This window comes from Nicotiana tabacum, chromosome 1 (genome assembly GCF_000715075.1).
Source record: "Nicotiana tabacum cultivar K326 chromosome 1, ASM71507v2, whole genome shotgun sequence".
NCBI lineage: Eukaryota > Viridiplantae > Streptophyta > Magnoliopsida > Solanales > Solanaceae > Nicotiana > Nicotiana tabacum.
Window position 1 is genome coordinate 85,459,215 of NC_134080.1, and position 22,921 is coordinate 85,482,135.

Here is a 22,921-nt window from a genome sequence, read left to right on the forward strand (position 1 = left end):
CAAATTAATTCTTTTTTTTTTCTAATTTCTTTTAAATTAAAATTAAACATAAACCTAAATTAATTCCTAATTAAATTATCCTATCAAATTAAATTAACTAACTCTAAATAATAATTACCACGACTAATTAAATATAAAATTACAGAAAAACTACCAAAATTCGACTAAAAATTAAAACTGCAAAAAATAAGTGATTTTTTGTGATTTTTCCATTTTTTAAGAAACACTAAATTACTAATTAATTCAAGAATGCCAAATTAGATCCTAAATGCAAATGCAGTGTATTTTTTTGTATTTTCATGAATTAAATAGAATAAAAATGCACAGACAAATGCAAACAATTGGCAGAAAATGCCACAAAAATCCACAAAATTGCAAACAATGGAAAAAATTATTTTGTATTGAATTTGTAGGAGTAACTCATATAGGGAAAAAATCGCGTGCTCACAATGGCGGTGCACTAGGTGAAGACTGTGCAATAGACTGGGAAGGCCCAGATGATTCTCCCCTGAAAGCTGATCTTCCCCCACCTAGTGACTCTCCCATGTTGCCCGTGGACCTGGACTTGCTGTTACCTCTCTCTCCATTCTATTCTTCAACTTGCGGTTCTCTGTATCCTGAGCAAAAGCTACCATCTTCCCATAATTCATATCCGCATTTAGTGCAGCCGTAGAAGCCTCATTAATGGTCAAAGAATTAAGTCTCTGAACAAACCGGCGCACCCTAGCCTCCATTGTGGGCAACATATAAATGGCATATTTTGACAAGCGAGCAAACTCTATGTGGTACTCCCACACACTCCTGTTACCTTGCCTCAAGTTTTCAAACTCCGCTGCCTGGGCTGCCCTTGTCTCGGCGGGCAGGAAATGATCTATAAAGGCATCTGCAAACTCACTCCATCTCGCCGGAGGACGCCCCTCCTTATGGGAATCCTCCCACAACTCAAACCACGAATAGGCCACCCCTTTTAGGCGGTAGGCAGCCAACTCCACCCCCTCTGTCTCAGTTGCACGCATCACCCTGAGGGTCTTGTGCATCTCATCAATAAAGTCCTGGGGGTCTTCTTCTGGATTGGCACCCGTAAATAACGGAGGGTCTAATTGAAGGAATCTATTTACCCTGGAACTAGTAGAATCCCCTTGTTGGCTGGATGAGCTGGGCGCAACATTTGATCTCTGGGACTGAGAGGCCACTAATTGGGTCAGCATCCTAATAGCTCCCCTAAGATCCCTATTAGAAATACCAGAACCTGAGGTTGGGGCTGGAGGCGGGACATAAGTATCAACGGGAGGGATAGTGGTACCCTCCGTAGGTGTAGGAACTGGGGTAGTCTGCTCTAGAATAGAAGGATCCGACAGAGTAATAGCAGGGCGACTGCCCTCACCCGCAACATCAAACAGTGAATCACCAGCCACTCCTAGGGTGGCATTGGCTTCTTGACCAATTGTCGCTTTCTTTTTAGGTGCCATTTACTTAAAGATAGAACAATGCACTGATTAGGAAGAAAATATTTTCACCGCACGATCAAGAATGTCAAAGAAGGGTGTTATTCCTAAATGCTCAAGTAGCCTCCAACGTATAGATGTGGTCGACAACACACCGATAAGAAGAACTCTACTATACACGGCTCCGAGACATCCTAGGACACTTTAAAACCTTAGGCTCTGATACCAAGTTTTTCATGCCCCAACTTCGAGAGGCACGACCGGCGCTCAATCCAGTGGACCCAACTGAGCAAGCCTTATCAACCTCTATCTACCCAACACGATAGGAATAAGGAAGTCATGCTTACCTTTATTTAAACTAGCGAAGATAGTACAATCAACATCTTAGTTCATTTTATATCACAACATTTAGAACGTGGTTAAACTTCCAAGGTTCCATACAAGTTATAGTGTAGAAGAAAGCAAGAGTACAAGGTTACAACACGGTCCATTGACCTATCCATACCCATACATAACCCACACAAACGTCTACGGAGCCTCTAAGGATACAAAAGACGTGATAAAAATGCTGGAAACAAGGCCCCGGCTATACCTCAAAAGTGAAAGTCCAAAATAAGAAGATGTACAATATAACCCCTTGAAGGAGAAAGAGGCTCACCAAGACTTTGAGAAGAAGGTACTCCTCTATGCGCGTTCGGCACAATCCGCAATGGAGCCACCTACATTCATAAAAAAAATTTAGCGCCCCCAGCAAAAGGGACGTTAGTGCCATCGAATAATACTAGTATGTATAACTAAACACAATTTTACTAGAAAGAACTGTCAAGCAAGTACAAGTAAATCACATAGGTAAATCAAATATGCAATTCATTCAATCCTTCATATAATTTCCAAAACTTAGTTTGGGGCATTTATTTCATATCTTCATCATTGTCCTTAATACCACCGCTATCTTGAGTGGAGTCCGATCACGACCCGACCGGCCTGGTTGCCTCATTGGAGGAATATATCTCAATCACTATTTCATTTTCCTTATCCGGAATTCAATATCAGCACTTTACCACCATGTGTGCGGCATGGTGTCCGATCACGACCCAATCGGCTGGGCTGCCTTATCTAGGCGTTGTTCCCTTCTCATTAGTCATCACACCTGAATCTTTATTTCATATATATATATATCATATCATTTTCCATTTTCAGTATTCATCTTGCAGGTTATGATCATAGGCATATACGAAAGTAATTCAAGTTGCAGTACAGGTAAGTGGGCACATAGCTAGCATGAATAATTCTCAGTTTCTATCTTGGCTTATAGCCTAAGCATTTCAACACATAATTATATTCTTCATACTTCTCTAATTATCAAGAATGGTTCATTACTCACATTGAGGCACATCCTTCACGTATATATGTAGTTAATAGCAAATCAATTAATGCGCAATAACAATCAATACATTAACCAATTCAAATCTTACCACACTTTCGTAAACGCCAACGGAGCTCAATTTCTCATAAAAAGGTGGTTTTAGCCATACATACCTCGTTTAAGCTTTCCTTAAATTACTACGATGTTCCGGAAATTCTAGCAATCCCAATCTACTTGAGACATAACAAAATTGAACACAATTTAGGAAGGTATTCATGGTTTCAGCTCATTTGAGCATTTTATCAAATACTAGTTGAGCATCTTGATTTCAAATCTCATTAACAAGGTTTCCTTCATTCCCCAACCCAATCTTTACATATTTATGTTCAACAATCTTCCCACAAACGTAATTCGTACATGCATGTATACATAATACTATTACACCCAAGAATCATACCCCAATATCCCATATAACAATCTCTACAACACCAACACAACCTAGGTTAGGCACCTATGGCTTCCAATCACCATCCCATGAGTTCTAATGTATATATCATACATAAATAATCACCATAGAGTAGTTAGAGATGATCGACATACCTCTTGTAGTAAGAATTTTGAGAATCCCCACTTGTAAAGTTCTTGATCAATTTAGGGATTTGAATGGGAATCTATGGATTTTCAAGATTAATCCTTAATAATATAAGTGTTTAGGAGTAATAATCAACTCAAATTACTCCAAAAACATTACCTTGGATCATAGGAGGGAAGTATGGGACGGATTCCCCTTGATAAAACAAGCCCTAGCTTAAAATAATGACTTAGGGATGCTCCATACCCGGTCTTGGGGTATTTATAGGGCTGCCGGGCGCGCAGCTGCGGTTTGCCGCGGTTTGCCACGGTTTGCCGCGTTTGGAGACAGAAACACCCAGTTTTCCCGTGGTTTGTCGTGGTCGCGCCGCGGTCGCACGTCTGACACAGGTCAGGTAAAATGGTCATAACTTTCTGTATACACCTCCAAATGATGAACGGTTTAATGCGTTAGGAACTAGACTCAAAGAGCTTTAATTTGATATATTGTTCATCACTCCACACTTTATATAACTAGATATATTCTTGTCCAAAGTGAGGTCTTGTGCGCATTAACTTACAACTTTAGCCTATTATGAAAAAAAATCCAACTTGGCTTAGACTTAGGCCTCTCCTTAGAACCCAAATCACTTATATTATGACTTATACACTTATTAAATTATCTAATTGATATCCATTATATCATGAACCCTCACTTGCACTCAAGATAAAATAATTAGCCTATCTTGGCACCACGAAATCTTAGATTACTTAGCAAACTATTCTGGGGCTTTACATACAGAGAACACACCAGACGTGTTTTATATCCAGAATTTGAAGAAAAAGCCCACGAAGACGTTTCGCAAGTATGCTACTCGTTGGAGGTCCGAAGCCACTAAGGTCAGACCCGCCTTCGAAGAGGAGCAAATGAACAAGTTCTTTGTCCGGGCTCAAGACCCGCGGTACTATGAAAGGCTAATGATGATTGAGAACCACAAGTTCTCCGACATTATCAAATTAGGTGAATGAATTGAAGAAGGTATTAAAAGTGGTATGTTTACAAATTTCGAAGCCTTGCAAGCTACGAATAAGGCTTTACAGTCCGGTGGTGTGTCCAAGAAAAGGGACGTAGGGGCCGTGATGGTTGCACAAAGGACCAAGTCTCCCCTTAAATACCAAGCTTACCCAACACCTACACTCACATACTAGCCAACCCCAAATTACCAAGCACCCTCATACCAAGCTCTGCCACCAACTTATCAGTCATCTCCACGTCCTACATATCAACCTACTTCACCCAGATACTCCCAACCTGCTCATGTCTACCAAACTTATAATGCTCAACCATCCTATTATCAATCACCCTCTGCATGCCAAAATTTCCCTAGACCCCGACCTAATTTTGATCGCAGACCTCCAAAATAATATACAGCCATCACTGAACCCATCGACCAGCTGTATGAGAGGCTCAAAGTTGCTGCTTATGTCACCCCCATCCCTGTTGCAACCCCTGAGAATCCTTCTCAGTGGGTTAACCCAAACAAGTCCAGTGCATACCACTCTGGCATGAAAGGACACACCATCGATGAATGTCGCTCCTTGAAAGACAAGATATAGTCTTTGATTGATAACAAGATCATTCTAGCAAAGGAACCCGCTCCAAACGTCCGCAACAACCTTCTGCCAGACCATATGGGTGGAGGTATCCATATGATTAAAGTACAAGATGACTGGGATCCCGAGGGATCAATCGGGTTGATCGCAGAAGGTGATGACCCGAAAAAACCAACAATTACACTCAATCCAATCATAGTCCAGATCCAACCATCTGAGGACGCTGAGGTGAATATGTCTATACCTCTTGAGTTTGAAGCAGTGCCACCCGCAAAGGCACCGGCACCAATTGAGGTTGAATTTGTGTCTCCGGCAAATGCACCTGCACCATTTGAGGTTGCACTCTTTCCGCCCAAGGCACATGTCCACTCGAAGTGAGGATAGCCGCACTGATCCCAGTGGCGATGTCTACCATGCCACAATTCTATACAAATGTTGTACCTTGGGACTATATAGCCAAGGCGAGAAGAAAGGGCAAGGTCAGGATTGAAGAAACTATCGCAGCACAGGGTATGACAAGAACTAGTAGAGTCTATACCCCTGAACATCTTTCTGAATCAAGCAAGCAGGCCTCCAATCGGCCGCCCCTCATTGAGACAAGTCTGGACGACCTTTGGAGGAAAATACAGGCCAAGGAATATTCGGTCATCGACCAGTTAAAGAAGATGCCAACGCAAATATCCATTCTCTTTTTGCTGCGAAATTTTGAGACACACAAGAATGCTTTGTTAAAGGTGCTAAATGAAGCGTACGTACCAAGTAACATCACTAGCGGGAAAGTGGCTAATATGGTAGAACAAGTGCTGGAAAGACATAAGATCACCTTTTATGAGGACGAGCTGCCACCTGAAGGGCTGGGGCACAACAAAGCACTGCACATCACCGTGCAATGCGAAGATTATTTCATCACCATAATCCTGATCGACGGAGGTTCCAATATTAACATTTGTCCACTGGTAACACTCAAGAAGTTGGGTAAAAGGCTGCATGAGAGAAAGGATGGATCAATCAATGTGAAAGCCTTCGATGGTTCTTATAGGTCCACCATTGGTGAGATTAGTCTATGCCAGCAGATGGGACCAACCTAGTTCGAGGTCGATTTCCAGGTAGTAGATGTACCATCGTCTTACAACTTGCTGCTGGGATGACCATGGATTCATGTTGCTGGTGCCATAGCATCAACGTTGCATCAGGCAATAAAGTTTGAATGGAATCACCAAGAAGTGATCATTCATGGAGACGGTAGCAACCCTATATATAGTCGCCAGACTATTTCGGCGATCGAGGGAAGAAGGAAGCGGGGTGGAGAAATTACCACCACATTGAGCGGGTCAATGCTATCAACAAATACAAATGGTGGGATAGCAAAATCGAGAGTATACTAAGTTGGAGTGAGTATACTGGCAAAGGGCTCGGCAAGAACTCCAAGGAATCTCTAAATCCATAAAACTCAAGAAACATGGCATTACCTTTGGTTTGGGATATGAATACACCTAGGAAGAATTCAATAGTTGGTCGCCACCATAGTGCGGTCCTTATTACCCACTAGAGCAGCCAATCCTGCATCTGGAGCAGACCTTCCAACAGGCCGACATTGTTTATGGGTAAGATAAAGAAGAAGAACTTGTTTCTAGAGGACAGTAATATGGATTGTTGCGTTATTCTCGAGGAGAAGGGGGAGGAAGGACCTTCCATACAGCTTGTGAGAAGAGGGGTACATCTCACGAATAGGACCATCAGGACAACCAAAGCCTGACGTGCCTCGGGGTAGCAAGGCTAAAACAAGCATTATTCACTGTTTTTACTAAATGATTTTCTTTTCGCATTTTTCAATTCTTGTAATAAGATTTTCTATGTTCAAAATAGTTATTCAATTTATCAAAAGCATGTTTTTTATTTTTCTTATGAATTAATATTTATTGCTATCGTTTTTCCTCCTTGCTTTACCAATACAGCATTACTATTACTTGTTTTGATGAACCAATGACTGTGACATGCAATGAGACAACGCAACAAATGGACATGGATTTAGAGGAAGATGACATACCTGACAAGATTGTCAAAGAAGTTGAGAACTTTGAGAACAGACCTAAGTCCAACCTGGACGAGACCAAGATTGTCAACCTGGGAGATGCAGAAAACGTCAAAGAAATGCAAATCAGCATTCACCTATTGCCATCGGAGAAGAAAGAATACACAGAATTTCTAAAGGAGTATGAGGACATATTCGTCTGGTCGTATGATGACATGACTGGTCTGAGTACGTCTATTGTGGCTCACAAACTGCCAACCGATCCAATGTGTCCATCGATAAAGCAAATATTCACAGAAAGTTCAAGCCTGATATGAGTTTGAAAATCAAGGAAGAAGACACCAAGCAGATCAACGATAAGGTCCTCAGGGTATTAGAATACCCGACATGGTTAGCCAACATTGTGCCGGTGCCAAAGAAGGATGGAAAGGTACTGGGACAGTCCGAAAGACGACGTCCCTTTGCCAAATATACACATCTTGAATGACAATTGGGCCAAGCATGAGCTACAGTCATTCGTAGATTGCTTCGCTAGTTATCATCAGATCTAGATGGATGAAAAAGATGCTGAGAAAACGACTTTCATTACGCCGTGGGGAGTGTACTGTTACAAGATGATGCCATTCGGCCTGAAGAATGCATGGGCCACCTACATGAGGGCCATGACTACCATCTTCCATGATATGATACACAAGGAAATAGAGGTATATGTGGATGTTGTTATTATCAAATCCAAGAAGGCCACTGACTACATAGAAGATCTAAGGAAGTTCTTCAATAGACTACGGAGATTCAACCTGAAACTAAACCCCGCAAAGTGCACATTTGGGGTTCTTGCTGGGAAATTGCTTGGGTTTATTGTGAGCCACCGAGGAATAGAACTGGATCCATCGAAAGTCAAAGCCATTCAAGAACTACCACCGCCAAGGAACAAGAAGGATGTGATGAGTTTCTTGGGAAGGCTTAACTACATCAACCGATTCATAGCACAGTCTACAGTTATCGGTGAGCCAATTTTTAAGATGTTAAAGAAGGACGCCGCCACCAAATGGACTGATGACTGCCAAAAGGCCTTCGACAAAATCAAGGAGTACCTATCAACACCACCAGTCTTAGTCCTGCACAAGCCAGGTAGACACTTATTACTCTACCTTGCAGTGTTAGATGGAGCTTTCAGCTGCGTTCTGGGGCAGCATGATAAAATAGGGAGGAAGGAACAAGCCATTTATTATCTCAGCAAGAAGTTTACCCCGTACGAGGCCCGGTATTCGCTATTGGAACGCACCTATTGTGCTTTGACTTGGGTAGCTCAGAAGTTGATACATTACTTCTGCGCCTATACTACATATCTCATATTGAGAATGGATCCCTTGAAGTACATCTTTTAGAAGCCCATGCCCACCGGCAAGCTAGCCAAGTGGTAAATCCTGTTGAGTGAGTTCGACATTGTTTACATAACTCAGAAAGCGGTCAAGGGACAGGCACTGGTAGACCACCTTGCTGAAAACTCCGTGGATAGAGGATATGAACCCTTGAAAACGTATTTTCCTAATGAAGAGGTATCATTCATAGGAGAAGACATTGCAGAATCCTATGACGGTTGGAGAATGTTATTTGATGGAGCAACAAACTTCAAAGGAGTTGGCATAGGATTAGTCCTAATATCAGAAACCGGTCAGCATTATCCGATGTCTGCCAAACTTAGGTTCCCCTGAACCAACAATATGGACGAGTATGAAGCCTGCATCTTAGGACTCTAAATGGCCATTGACATGAATGTTCAAGAGCTTCTAGTGATTGGAGATTCAAACTTGCTTATACATTAGGTACGACGAGAATGGACGATCAAGAACTCCAAGATACTCCCGTATCTGCATCATGTATAGGAATTGAGAAAGAGGTTCACGAAGACGGATTCCAGCATGTTCCTAGAATCCAGAATGAGTTTGCTGGTGCATTGGCTACCCTATCATCTATGATACAGCATCCCGACAAGAATTTCAGTAATCCCATTTCGGTGAAAATCCATAATCAGCCAGCTTACTATGCCCATATTAAAGAGGAAGTAGACAGAAAGCCTTGGTTTCATGATATCAAGGAATATTTAGCAAAAGGAGAGTACCCGGAACTTGTGAATCCTACTCAGAAATGCACACTTCGGATATTGTCCAACAACTTCTTTCACAGCGGAGGAATCCTGTATAGGAGGACTCCTAATTTAGGATTATTAAGATGTGTCGATGCAAATGAAGGATCCAGGCTACTAGAGTAAATTCATGCTAGGACCTGCGGTCCACATATGAACGGTTTTGTCTTAGCAAAGAAGATACTCCGGGCTGGTTACTTTTGGATGACTATGGAAACGGACTGCATCCAGTATGTCCAAAAATGCCACCGCTGTCAGATACATGCAGACATGATAAAGGTACCTCCAAGCGAGCTCAACACAACAAGCTCTGTGTGGTCGTTCGCCGCCTAGGGAATGAACGTTATTGGACCAATCGAGCCTGCTGCTTCCAACGGACACAGGTTTATCCTAGTAGCCATCGACTATTTCACCAAATGGGTCGAAGTAGCATCTTACAAAGCAGTGACTAAGAAAGTTATGGCAGACTTTGTCCACGACCGCATTGTTTGTCGATTCGGAATTCTAGAGTCAATCATTACTGATAATGGCTCCATCCTCAACAACGACTCTATGAAAGCTATGTGTGAAACTTTCAAGATCAAACACAAGAATTCCACAGCCTACAGACCTCAGATGAATGGAGTTGTAGAAGCTGCCAACAAGAATATCAAGAAGAATTTAAGGAAAATGATAAAGAATCACAGACAGTGGCACGAGAAGTTATCATTTGCTCTATTAGGGTACGGAACCACAGTCTGCACATCAATCGGGGTAACCCTTATATGTTGGTTTATGGTACAGAGGCTGTCATTCCCACTGAGGTAGAAATTCCTTCCCTAAGGATCATACAAGAAGTTGAGCTCGACGATGCAGAGTAGGTAAAAAATCATTATGAGCAACTAGCCTTATAGACGGAAAGAGAATGAATGCAGTTTTCCATGGTCAACTCTATCAGAACAGAATGTCCAGAGCCTTCAACAAAAGAGTCAAGCCAAGAAAGTTCGCACCGGGACAGTTGGTGTTAAAGAAAAATTTTCTGCATCAAGATGAAGCCAAAGAGAAGTTCTCTCCCAACTGGCAGGTCCATACATGGTTCACCGGATTTTGACAGGAGGAGTCCTCATACTTGCAGAAATGGACGGAGAAGTATGGCCAAAGCCGATCAATTCAGATGCAGTCAAGCGTTACTATGTATAATCTTTATGCTTTCCTTATATGATGTAAATTGAACTATGCTTGAGCTGATTCCCGTTTAAGACGGGATACGTAGGCAGCCCTATTGGTTCGGTCATAATGCAATAAAATTTCATTTTCCCCGCAATTAGAAACTGGGGCAGAATTTTGAGGAGGACCCTCAAAATTCCGAAGTAATTTCAGCTGATCGCCACACGAGCAACAGTAGAAACGTCAACCCATCAAACTGGGGCAGAATTTTGAGGAGGACCCTCAAAATTCCGTAGCAAGGGAGGTTGCAATGTCCTGAACTACGTCACAGTCGTTAGTTCATCTAAAAGTTATTTTTAATTTATGTCATACTTTTACAAAATCATGCATATTATTATTGAAACTGCTTTGTTTAGCAACGCTACCCCAATAATACAGATGGTATCACTAGATCAAAGCCAAACGATTCAAGCAAAAGCCAACGGGGATACAAACTAACCTCCCCCTTACAAAACTCACGATTTTTCCTTGGATGCAGGTACTAGGATTGTGAAATCATTAGACATACTGTACGCCCACGGGACAAACATTGTTCAAAATATGATTCTCAGAACCATTGCACTTACCAACATTTGCTATCAGCACACACCAGTTATGTTCCGTATGTCACAATGTTCCCAGTAATCACAATGCCGCAATCTGCTATCAGCTAAGAAAACTCTACTGTCATTTGTTATCTTATTTCTTGCATAAGGCTACCATTCTGCCTTTCGAGACTAAACGATGTCTCCATCTGCATTTGCATTGCATAAGGCTACTATTTTGCCTTCCAATTTGCATAAGGCTACCATTCTGCCTTCCGAGACTAAACGTTGTCTCCATCTGCATTTGCATTGCATAAGGCTACTATTCTGCCTTCCAATCTGCATAAGGCTACCATTCTGCCTTACGAGGTTAAGCTCTACCTCCACATGCATCTGCATTGCATAAGGCTACTATTCTGCCTTCCAATATGCATAAGGCTACCATTCTGCCTTCCGAGGTTAAGCTCTACCTCCATCTGCATTTGCATCTTTGCATAAGGCTTACTATTCTGCCTTCCAATCTGCATAAGGCTACCATTCTGCCTTCTAAGGTTAAGCTCTACCTCCATCTGCATCTGCATTGCATAAGGCTACTATTCTGCCTTCCAATCTGCATAAGGCTATCACTCTGCCTTCCGAGGCTAAGCTCTACTTTCAATTTTCTATGAAACTAAGCGCTATCCCAAACACTATTCATCTTGCTTATCTTATGGGCTAAGCTCCACCCTTCAATTTGCAAGACTGGGCTCTGTCTTGTCTGCATCATACTACTGCATCCTTCATGGGCTGAAATATTGCCAACTCATCCAAAGGCATTATCGTTCGAAGGCACCATCTTCATAGCCCGAGAACACCATGTCATGGCCTAAGGATCTTTTTCAATCTTTTGCATATCATTATTCAAAGGCATCATGGTTCGGAGGCACCATCCTCATAGACCGAGAACATCATTTCATGGCATGCGAATCCTGCATAAAAAAACCCATGGCCCAGGACATCATGGTCTGAGGACGCCATTCCTAACCTTCCAAAGACAACATTCATGGTCCAACGGAAATTTGCATCATGTTTAAATTTATGCACAGTATATGCTTGTGTTGCTTCTAATTGTAGGTGAGACGTCGAGAAACGGCTATCCCAGCAGGAATGATCCCGCTCCAGTTCCCTCAAGCCATATCAAACCTAACCATTCCCGTAAATCGTTCACTCACCCAGCCCAAGTTGTTGCGTCCGTTCTTGAAATGTCTTCATCGTTATACTCCGCCGATGGATCCTAAACTACATACAGACTGATTCCTAAAAAATCAGGGATATGTAGGCAACTCAAAAACCAGGGTGCAGCCTAAACCTCTTCAAACCATTTCGCTCGGTCAAAATTGGCAATCATATCTTTACCCGACAACTCTTTCACCCTTCTCGGTTAAAGAGGGGCAGTTGTTGATACCCAATTATTTCCCTCACATATATTTTATACATATATATACTTTCAAAATAGTACATATGTAGTTATAAGCATGCATAAGTATTTTTATAATTTTTCTACAGTTTTAAAAGCTCCAAATCAATTTATTTCTCCTTTTTTTATTATATAATTATCCAGTAATTATCCTTCAAATTACTTTTATGATGATTTAGCCATCCAAATTCTTTATTTATGCCAACATAGTGTTTAAGTCTTTTTGTGCATTTTTTCGTAATTATATTTATGTTTTTAAGCTAAATTGCACATTTTTGCAAAAATAACTCATACTAATGTATAATTACATTATTTATGCACAAAATGATCTTTTATATTTTAAAAATGTTAAATAACTATTTTGAATTATTTTTAGACATTTATTATTTTTTATTAATTATTTAGTTATAAAAAGTGGCTATTTAAAATCTGGCCCTATTTTTTTTAATTCCGATCCTAATGTGACCCAACACCCAGCCCAATTTTAACCCAAATATACCCAGCCCAAACCTAATACCCGATTCGACCCTAAAACCCTTTCAATCTCGGTCGTTGATCACAGAGATCAACGGCCACAATCCACCATTTCCTTTTTTAGTTTCAAACGACCCCTAAACCCTAAACATTTCTCACACACAGCCGCCCTTGAATCCCTTCCTCTCTAGTTCTCTCTGAAACCAACCCCTAACCCGAATCGCCGTCACCCAAAATCAACCCCAAACCTTGGAATCCCTGTCCGATCTATGGCATCCTATGGATGTACGAAGCCTCTACTTGTCTCTCATCCCCTTGGTTGTTCGATTACGTGGTTTTTGTGGAAGAACCTCGAAGAGATCTGGTCCAAATCTCGTTCAAAGCTTTTCAAGGGTTCGTCCATGGTTTGCGAGTGATTTCTATTGAAGTTCCATTGTTCATATCTCTGGTTCAAAACCAGGTTCTCTTTACCCCTCTCCTTTCTCCTCAAAACCCTAATCTTTGGCCATGAATCTATCCGATCTTTGCAGATCTGGAAGAATTTTAAGTTTGTCAATGACTTTTCTTTAAAGATCTCTTGTTTCTTTACTTTTGACCAATTTAGCACTATATCTTGGGTCCTTTGCTATCTACTACTTGAATCTCTACATACTTGAAAATATTTTCGATTTTTTGTGATTTTTCTTTAAGTTCTTTTATTCCTCTACTACTGACCGATTTTAAACACTATAATACTTCAGGTTTTCGACTTCTATGACTATGGTTTCCCGGAATATTTTTCTCTCCAAAATGTTTAACTATTTTATGTGCTTATTCTTCTGCTTCTTGTGTGTTTTGACCGATTTCATGAAGATTGCTTTAACCCTGGCTTGTTTATGCTAAAAGCCCTAATTTCTCGACATTATTGTTTGGTTTTCGAGTTTGTCTAGGTTACTTGGGTACTGACTTTGTACTATGCTTTGGTTTCTGTGATTCTTCTTAGCCTAATTCAATGTCTTTTGATTCTAATGTGCCTCTATTGATGCTCTTGGTTTGACTCTTCTACTGATCCTATATGTCTATGTTCATTTTTTTACCTATTCATGGTAAACCTATACATTTCCCCTTAAATCAATGATTGATTTGGATTCTTGACTTATCAATTTGTTTTGTTAATACCCATTCCTAACTATTTCCTTATTTACAATCTTGACCCTTTTTCTTACCTTGTTTGATTAATTGTGATATTTACTGATTCTTTACCAATCATTTCCTTAATTAAAAATCTGTCTATTTACCCCTAATTGCTCGTTGATTGTCTTTCCTTAAACGTGTTCTTCCTTTACCATTGGTTGATTAACCTTAATTAAGGGAAAATTGTACTAACTTATGTATAATTGATTCGGTGGATTCCTTAATTGTAGAAGGGTTGATTCCCTTTACCTTATTTTTTTCTTGCTCTTAAACTACTATATATATGCTCTCTCATTAACACACACAAACACGAAGAAAGTAGTTAAAAACCCTCTCTCACACAAAAAGAAAACATTTTCTTCTGCTTTCTCTTTTTTCATATTATTTGTTATTGTCCTAAGTCAGCCGGCTGCAAGCTAAGGCTGATTACTCTATTCTCTTTCCCTCTCACTTTGTGTTTACTTCTTTACTGATATGTTCTAATTTCAATTCAAGTTTCAAAATAATGTGTTTCTTTTACTGCTTCATTTCATGTTGTTTCTGGTATGTTTTCACTGATGGTTCTGTTGATTCAACTTGTAATTGATATGTTTACTTCATCACTTCATCAGTTTGCTTCTGAATGTCTCCCCTCCCCTTAGACTCATCATGTTTATAAAATTGTTATTCCCCTTCCTAATATACCCCAATGTGGCCCTTCTTTACTCATGTTTGCTTGGATTTTTAGCATGAACCCCTCAGTGCAAAAATAGTTGGATATCCTCAAGTTACATGATTCTGTGTTCTCTAACTCCTCAGCATATTGCTAATTCTATACTTGAGCACTCCTGCAACTATGTGCTTACTTATGTAACCTATGTGTCCCCAAACCCCACTACCCTTGTAGGTGACTACTGAACCCGCCTTGGTCCTATGTTCCTTGATTATGTGTTAACCTGTTTTGGGTGCAGTGTTTGGACTGTTGCTTGTTACTCTACTCCCTTTCCAAAACTGTCTTATTGAACAACTCCCCCTGTTGTTTTACAAAACTATTTCAAACAAGTCTTTCTAAAAAAAATTGTTTTCCTGCTTAAATCTCTTCAAAACTATGTCAAGCGCTCTCACTCTACTCTTAGACCACTAAGTTCTACCCCTTTTGTGTGAGCCTTGCTTGGGACCCTTGAGCTCCCTCTAAACTTGGACACACAAAAGCTGGCCTTTCCACACTGTACTTACTCTGTCTTGGCTATGAAATCTGGGTGTGAGCACTGCCCAAGATCCCTTAAGGTCCTTAGGGAACTCTGACACACCCAGATATGAGAAATGCTATGGAACAATCTTGGCATTTGAGGTGATTTATTACATAACTCAGAGAGGAAGTCCTAATCAGGTGCTAGAAATCTAGGCATGTGTTCAGGCTCTCTATAGTGTAACTTTTTCTTTTCTACTTATGTAATTCATTTCAGTATCGATTTGTAATAATATGTTGAAAACAAGTATTGGGGCTGGCTAGTGAAAAGGAGAGGGTAGTTGTATATACTATCAACATCAATGGATAGAAACCATGTCTTAGGTTTACATTTCCTATATGTGCATTAGAATCCATGTGTAAGATCAATCCATTCAAAGCATGTCATGCATTAGATACCATATTCTTAGGTTTATTGTTTCAGCATCTCATTTGGCATCACTTTACCGCTTAGAAATCCTGCTTTAGGCTAAATAATAGCATCAACATAAAATTAATGCTCCTGCACTTTTTGAAGTCATGTTGTAACTCTTTGGGCATTTAGAAATCATGCTTTAGGAATTCTGCAATCATTCTGCATTTTCATATGTGCACGTTAGATACCCTGTTTTAGGATCTTGTTCACACTCATTCAGTCACACCTAGTTAAACTACTGATGCATGAAAAAGGATATAAAACAGTCTCATGTTTGATTATCCTGTTTAAGTGAAACTGGTCACAATCCTTGCATGTCTTTGCAACATTTAGAACAACATGCTTTAGGTAAAATAACTTCCAAACTGTTTTTTAATAATTCTAGTAACTGCTGCATATTATTTTACGCTTAGGCAAGTCTTAGGTAATCAACTTAAAATAAAATCAGAACCGCCTTTGTGATTAATGTTTAACTGTCACCATGTTTAAATCAGTAGGCAAGTTTGATTAGGACTTCTTCTCTGACTCACGTAATAAATCTGACTCTGCTGTTTTCACTTAGATACCATGCTTAGGATCTGAATTTAGACCTTAATTGTGTATGAGTCATGTTGTTTATGTATATTGTGTGTGGAGGTATATCTGAGCCTTTCATTTTGTCTTCCATGCTCCCCTTAATTGAAGTCCTACTTGTTATTATATGTCGCCTTAGTATTTTACATTTAAGCTTGAGAGTCTGCCTAGAACCCTCTTTCTATAGGATATGAGTCCTAAATTCCTTCGAGACTGATAGAAATAGATGGGTAACAGCATGCAATAGGGGTCGAGACCAACCGTCGCTTTAATTACCTTCATGGGGCCGAAAAGGGTAGATATGGATATGATGACCGATGTGTTAATACCACGTGTAGCCCCTCTTTGAGGAGTGTCATACCGGGTATTGCATTGATGTGATCCATATTATAAACAAACCAAGGACACGCCCTTTACATTCACAAATATGCTTAGATTGTAATTCTTTTTAAAATCTTGCTTTTCATTAATTGTTTTTTCAAAACATATGTGTATTTAAATCCCCTACTATTTGAGCCATACTTGTTTATTTGCTAATTGTACAAATTCACAAAAACTATTTAGTCGGGAACTACACTAGTGGATCCTGAGGGGTGCCTAGCACCTTCCCCTTAGGATAATTTCAAGCTCTTACCATGTCTCTGGTTACCAAACATAGTTATAAATGAACCCTATAGGTGCCCTAACGCACCTTAAATCATTATATGGTGACTCTTCAAAAATACAAACCCCCGTTCAAAAAGGAAAGAGTTGTCCCAACGAAAAATGTCATAACCCGATTTCGTGAGAAAAAGGGGCGCGGCAGACTCTCTGCCCCACTCAGTCATCACTATCTTGTCTCACCCACGGCTCATAATGTCATGAAAACTGACCCGGAACATTGATATGATATATCAATAAACAACAACTGAGACTGAGATATGATATGAATGCATGAATGCGACTGAGTACGATATATCAATAAAATCAATGAGACGACATCAAGAAACGACTACTATTGGTCCCAACAACATCAGCATAAAGCCTAAACATGATATTTAGCATGATGTATAGCTAAATTAATCAATCACATGGTGGAAAACACAATTATCAACAAGGTCAGCCACTAAACAGTGCCCTGGGAATAACAGAGTCACAACTCATAGGGTGCACGCCCATACGCCCGTCACCTAGCATATGCGTCACCTCAACACCAATCACAAAACAAATAATTCGAAACTTTATACCCTCAACACTAAGTTTAGAAGAGAGACTTATCTTAAACCAGCTAATTTCGGCGTCGAGCATGCCAAGCGATGCTCCAAGAATGTCATCACGCGTGTAGCGACCTCCAAACAGCTCAACACTAGACAAAAGAAACTTAAATACTCAGATAAAACCCAAGGAAGCAATTACAAATGATACAGATCGAATCTGAAGTCAAATCCCAAATTCGGCATAAAATACACGTGGGACACGCCTCGAAACTCACAAAATTTGACAACCCATTCAATTACGAGACTAACCATACTAGTTTCACTCAATTCCGACTTCGAATCGGCTTTCAAATCCCAAAAGTTCATTTTATGAAACTCCACAAATTTTCCCTAAAGTACTAATCAAATGATGAAATAAATGGTATATTCATGATTATTAGCCAAAACTGAGTTAGAATTACTTACCCAGATGATTTCCTTGAAAAACTCCTGAAATTCGCCTCAAACCGAGCTCGCAAAGTCCAAAATGGTAAATAAAGCCCTAAACCTCGCTTATATAGTGCCTTCTGAACTTCCATTCGGCGGTCCGCATGTTTTCTCCCCACGGCCGCACACTCTCCACTGTGGTCCGCGTAATTTCCATTGTGGTTGCAGGCCCTAAGACCTCAACTACTGTAGTCCGCACAATCCTGTCGCGGACGCATAGTACCATCGCGGTCCGCAAAATGTGAGGGATGTTAGAGCAGTGGCTCCTACCATTGATTCAATTCCGGTGGTGAGGGATTTTCCGAATGTGTTTTTTGCTGTCAGGCATCATGCCGCCAGACAGGGTTATTGATTTCAGTATTGATTTAGTGACCGGGCACTCAACTATTTCTATTCCACCATATCGTATGGCACCGGCGGAGTTAAAGGAGTTGAAGGAGCAGCTTCAGGAATTCCTTAATAAGGGGTTCATTGGTAGGCCAATATGGATGTGTGTTCTGCATTCGATTGTTATTAAGCTTATTCGTGTTCTAGGGTGATCTATGAGTTACCTTTTCGTGTTGCGAGGAGTCATGATTTGTTGGTTATATGCATATATAGTGCGGTTCTATTGGGGTTTCATAGCGGAATTCGAGCGGGAAGAGTATTGGGTATTGCTCGGTGGATGGCGTGTTTGTTATATTCCTTCGGAGTTGTGTGGTGTTATGTCATTTGCTTCTCTGTGGTTATGGTAGTGCAATTTAGGTCCTTGATGTTGAATTCCGAATGGTTGTGGATTTTGAGCAGGAGGACTCGAGGTATATAATGTAGACTAGCATTTGGATAGGGTCACGCATTGTAGCAGAGTTATGTGGAGGTGTGATCCTTCGAGTTAGATTTGTGTGTTCTGGTTCTACGATGTGTGATGGGTTCTCAGCATTTTTTGTGGTGGTACTGGTGATGCTTGCGGTACAACTCTCTCATTTGAGTCATTTTTCCCCATGATTTGAGTACATTTGGACTGTTGATTGTTGGTGCGCGGGTCGCACGGGTTGTGGCTTTAGATTGTATTGATGTGTCATGTCACTAGAGTAGTCGTGTTGGATGAGATGAGGTCATTGAGATCTAGAATGAGTACTATCAAATTCGATTTTAGCATGTTGGAAGGATAATATCAGGATTTAGTTTAGAAATTTATTATGGTCCTTGCCAAAGGTGAGAGAGCTTCATGAATGGTTGATCTTAGGAATGGTTATGACTTTTTGTGTGTTTCATTCATCATTGGCAGTATACGAAAGTGTTGGAATGAGGCTTTATTTGATAAGAGGTTTATTATCGGTATTCGGTTGTTTTGAGTAGTTGTCGTAATTAGAAGTTATCGCTATGAGTGTTTGAGTTATGTGGTATATCATGTAATTACATCTAGGGTTACAGATATGGTTTGCTACAACTTGTTCGGGCTTATTCAGAGTATACATGTGAGATTCTGATATTATAGATAATTTCGGTAGTGGAAATTTGGTTCTAAGGTTAATGGGTTAGGTTGGATTGTGAAATTTCAGTTATGTTGTGCTATCGGGCCTGTATAAAATAGGGTAACGTGGGATCACACCTGGGTATGTTCATGGTAAGGTTATACAGCGATTTGTTTTCTTTTGGAACAACTCTTGGCACGTTCGAGCACGAACGTAAGTTAAAGTGGGGGAGAATGTAATGACCCGTCCGGTCGTTTTGAACATTTGCACTTTGCTCGCCAGTTCTCGGGCATGACTAGCCCCGTACAATGTATTATGACTTATGTAAATCATCGGTTTTGTTTTCAAGTTAACCAGAACAGATATGGAAGAATGATTCTCAGCTTGAAGCTTTAAATTTGAAAGGCTTGGCCAAGTTTTGATTTTTTAGTATTCGATCTCAGATTTGAATTTTTATGATTGGTTAGCTCCGTTAGGTGATTTTGGCCTTGGAGTGCATCCGGAATGTGATTTGGAGGTCCGTGGTAGAATTAGGCTTGAATTAACGAAATTGGAAATTTGGCGTTTCTCGATCGGAAGTGGAAATTTTGATGTCGGGGTCGAAATGGAATTCTGGAAACTGAAATAGGTCCGTAGTGTGAATTGTGATGTGTGTACAAAATTTCAGGTCATTCGCATGAAGTTTGATAGGTTTTGGCATTGTCTGCGGAATTCGGAAGTTTGGAAATCCTTAGGCTTGAATCCCAGGGTGATTGGATGTTTTGATGTTGTTTAGAGTGTCCCGAAGTTTGGAATAAGTTTGAATGGTGATATTTGACTTGTTTGCATGTTTTGTTGAGGTCCTGAGGGCCTCGGGATGGATTTGGGTGGTTGACAGAAAGTTTGTCTTTGAGTTGATGCTGCTGATTTTGCTGCTACTGCAATTTCCGCACTTGCAAATTGGGGACCACAGGTGCAAGGTCGCATGTGCGAGCTTAAAGCCGCAGATGCGGACACTGTAGAGTTTGGCCCATTCCGCAGAAGCGGAAGATGTGTCGTAGGCGTGCACCACAGGTGCGATGGTTTGACCGTAGATGCAGAAATTGGTTCATTAAGTGGGTTCCACATCTACGAGGGAAATACAATAGGTGTGGTGCCGCAGAAGCGGGTATTGGACCGTAGGTGCGGTTTTTGCTGGATTGAAAACCTAGCTTGAGGTTTGTTCTTCATTTTTCGATTTTGGGCTTAAGGAACTCGGGAGAGAGGCGATATTTCAAGGGATTTGAAGGAGCAACGTTGGGGTAAGTGTTTCTAACCTATAATGGTTTAAATTCGATGAATCTATGATCTTATTCACCATCTAATTGAGAAGTTGGACTAGAAATTTGGGAATTTAGGGCTTGAAATTGGAGAGAGGATTTTGAGAATTTGAGTGACCAAATGAGGTCGGATTTTGGTAAATTTGGTTTGTTTAGACTCCTGACAGGATAATGATTCCAGTGTTGTGATTTTTATCGGATTCCGATACGGGGGCTCAGGGGTCGGGTTTGGCCAATTTCGGGAGTTTTTAGTTAATTTGATAATTTTCTCATGGGCTTTGTTCCTTTAGCGTGTATTAATGATGTGATACTAATTTTGGTAAAATTTGGAGCATTTGGAGGCCGAGTCGAGAGGCAAGGGAATCACAAAGTAGATATTCGTCCGTTTTGAGGTAAGTAACGATTGTAAATCTAGATCTGAGAGTATGAAACCCTGAATTTTCGTATTATTTTGATAAATGAGGTGACACACATGCTAGGTGACAGAGTGTGTGGGCGTTAACCGTTGGGTATTGTGACTTGGTCCGTCCCGTAGCAACTATTAAGTTGCATAATTGACTGAAAACTATTTGGTACTATTGTGTTTTGGAAGGTATTACTATGTTTTGGGCAGAATGCCATATTTGGGCCTTGTGCCAAGCTGTTTGGACCCTTAGGGGCTTTTTGCTATTATTCCTCACTATTTTGATTTAATATATGTACTCAATCATGCTATGTTTTACTGATTTCATAACTCAGTCTTATTTACTCCGTTTTGATGCATAAAAATGATATTTTGGGCTTGGCATCCTATTTTACTGTTAGCCCGAGTGGCTTGAGAGGTTTCTGACTGAGTGAGGCCATGGGATTATTTTGTGAGGATATTATGGGATCGGGTTGCGCGACGTAGCAAGTTGTTCTGATTAATTGTTATGTAAGGCCGAGGGCCTGATTGATTTATGCCACAAGGTGGCTTGTTGTTATGATGCCGAGGACCTGACTAATTTATGCCACGAGATGGATTGTTATAGCGCTTGGGCTGTAGGAGCCCCTTCGGAGTCTGAAGACTCCTAGTGAGCGCGTGTACCCTGAGTGAGTGATATGATATTTTTCCCGAGGGGCTTTCTACGAATGATTGTGAGGTATGCCCGAGGGGCTGTATATGAGTGGCAGTGATGATTGCCCGAGGGGCTGTTCATGATTCAAGTTTGCCCGAGGGGCTGTTTGTGATTTATGTTGCCCGAGGGGCTGATTTTGTTTTCACCATTTCTACTCACTGTCTTATCACTTCGTTTGAAATTTGTTGAAAGGTGTTTTAAATGGTTTTACTGAAACTGGATTTAAATGAACTGAGTTGATACAAAACCGGTTTTTAAAAGCCTACTTTTTTCTACCGAGATTTCATGATATGAACTGTATATATTTGTTGCTCGTCACTATTGCTCAGTCTTTATTTACCTTTATTACTTACTGAGTTGGTGTACTTACATTACTCCCTGCACTTTATAGGCAGATCCAGGTATTTCTGAACCTATAGCGGGTGTTGGTTACTCAGTGGCAGGTCCTTCGGAGTTAGCAAGGTAGCTTCCTGGCGATCGCAGCCCTGCTTTTCTCCCTCCTTATCCTCCCTTAGTTGTATTTAGTGATTTTCCCGGCCATGTTAGTCTTGATGTTGTCAGACAGTTGTAGTAGATGCTCATGACTAGTGACACCCCGATGTCGAGCTTTCTTTCCGCAGTATTGTTTTGATTTAAACACTTTTAAAGGTTTATTGTTAAATAGCTTTGATTTTATCCTAAGAATGAAATATTGATTGGTTTTGAGATTGTGTCAGCTGGCCTAGTTCCATGATAGGCGCCATCACGATCGGGTTGGTTTTGGGGTCGTGACAAATTTCCTTCTCCCGAGCTCTCTATTGAATTTTGGAATTATGAATTCAAACACTCATTTTGAACTTTAAACATTCTACCAAGTTATTTCTTACATCGCAATCGCGGAATTTTCCTCGCAATCGTGAAGAACAAAAATGGACTGCCGCTCGACTTACCTTACGTGATTGTAGAAACACACACGCGATCGCGGATAACAAACTCACAAAACAAACGCGACCCTCACTGTGCGATTGTATAGAGCAATTCCTTCTCCTCACGACTGCTCCAAATCCATCTATGCGACTGCGACCTCAGCCACACGTTCATGATAGCCAAACTGAATAGACCTTCACAATTGCAGCCCCACTCTTGCGATCGCTTATAAGGAAACCAGCAGAAGAAAATACAACAACAA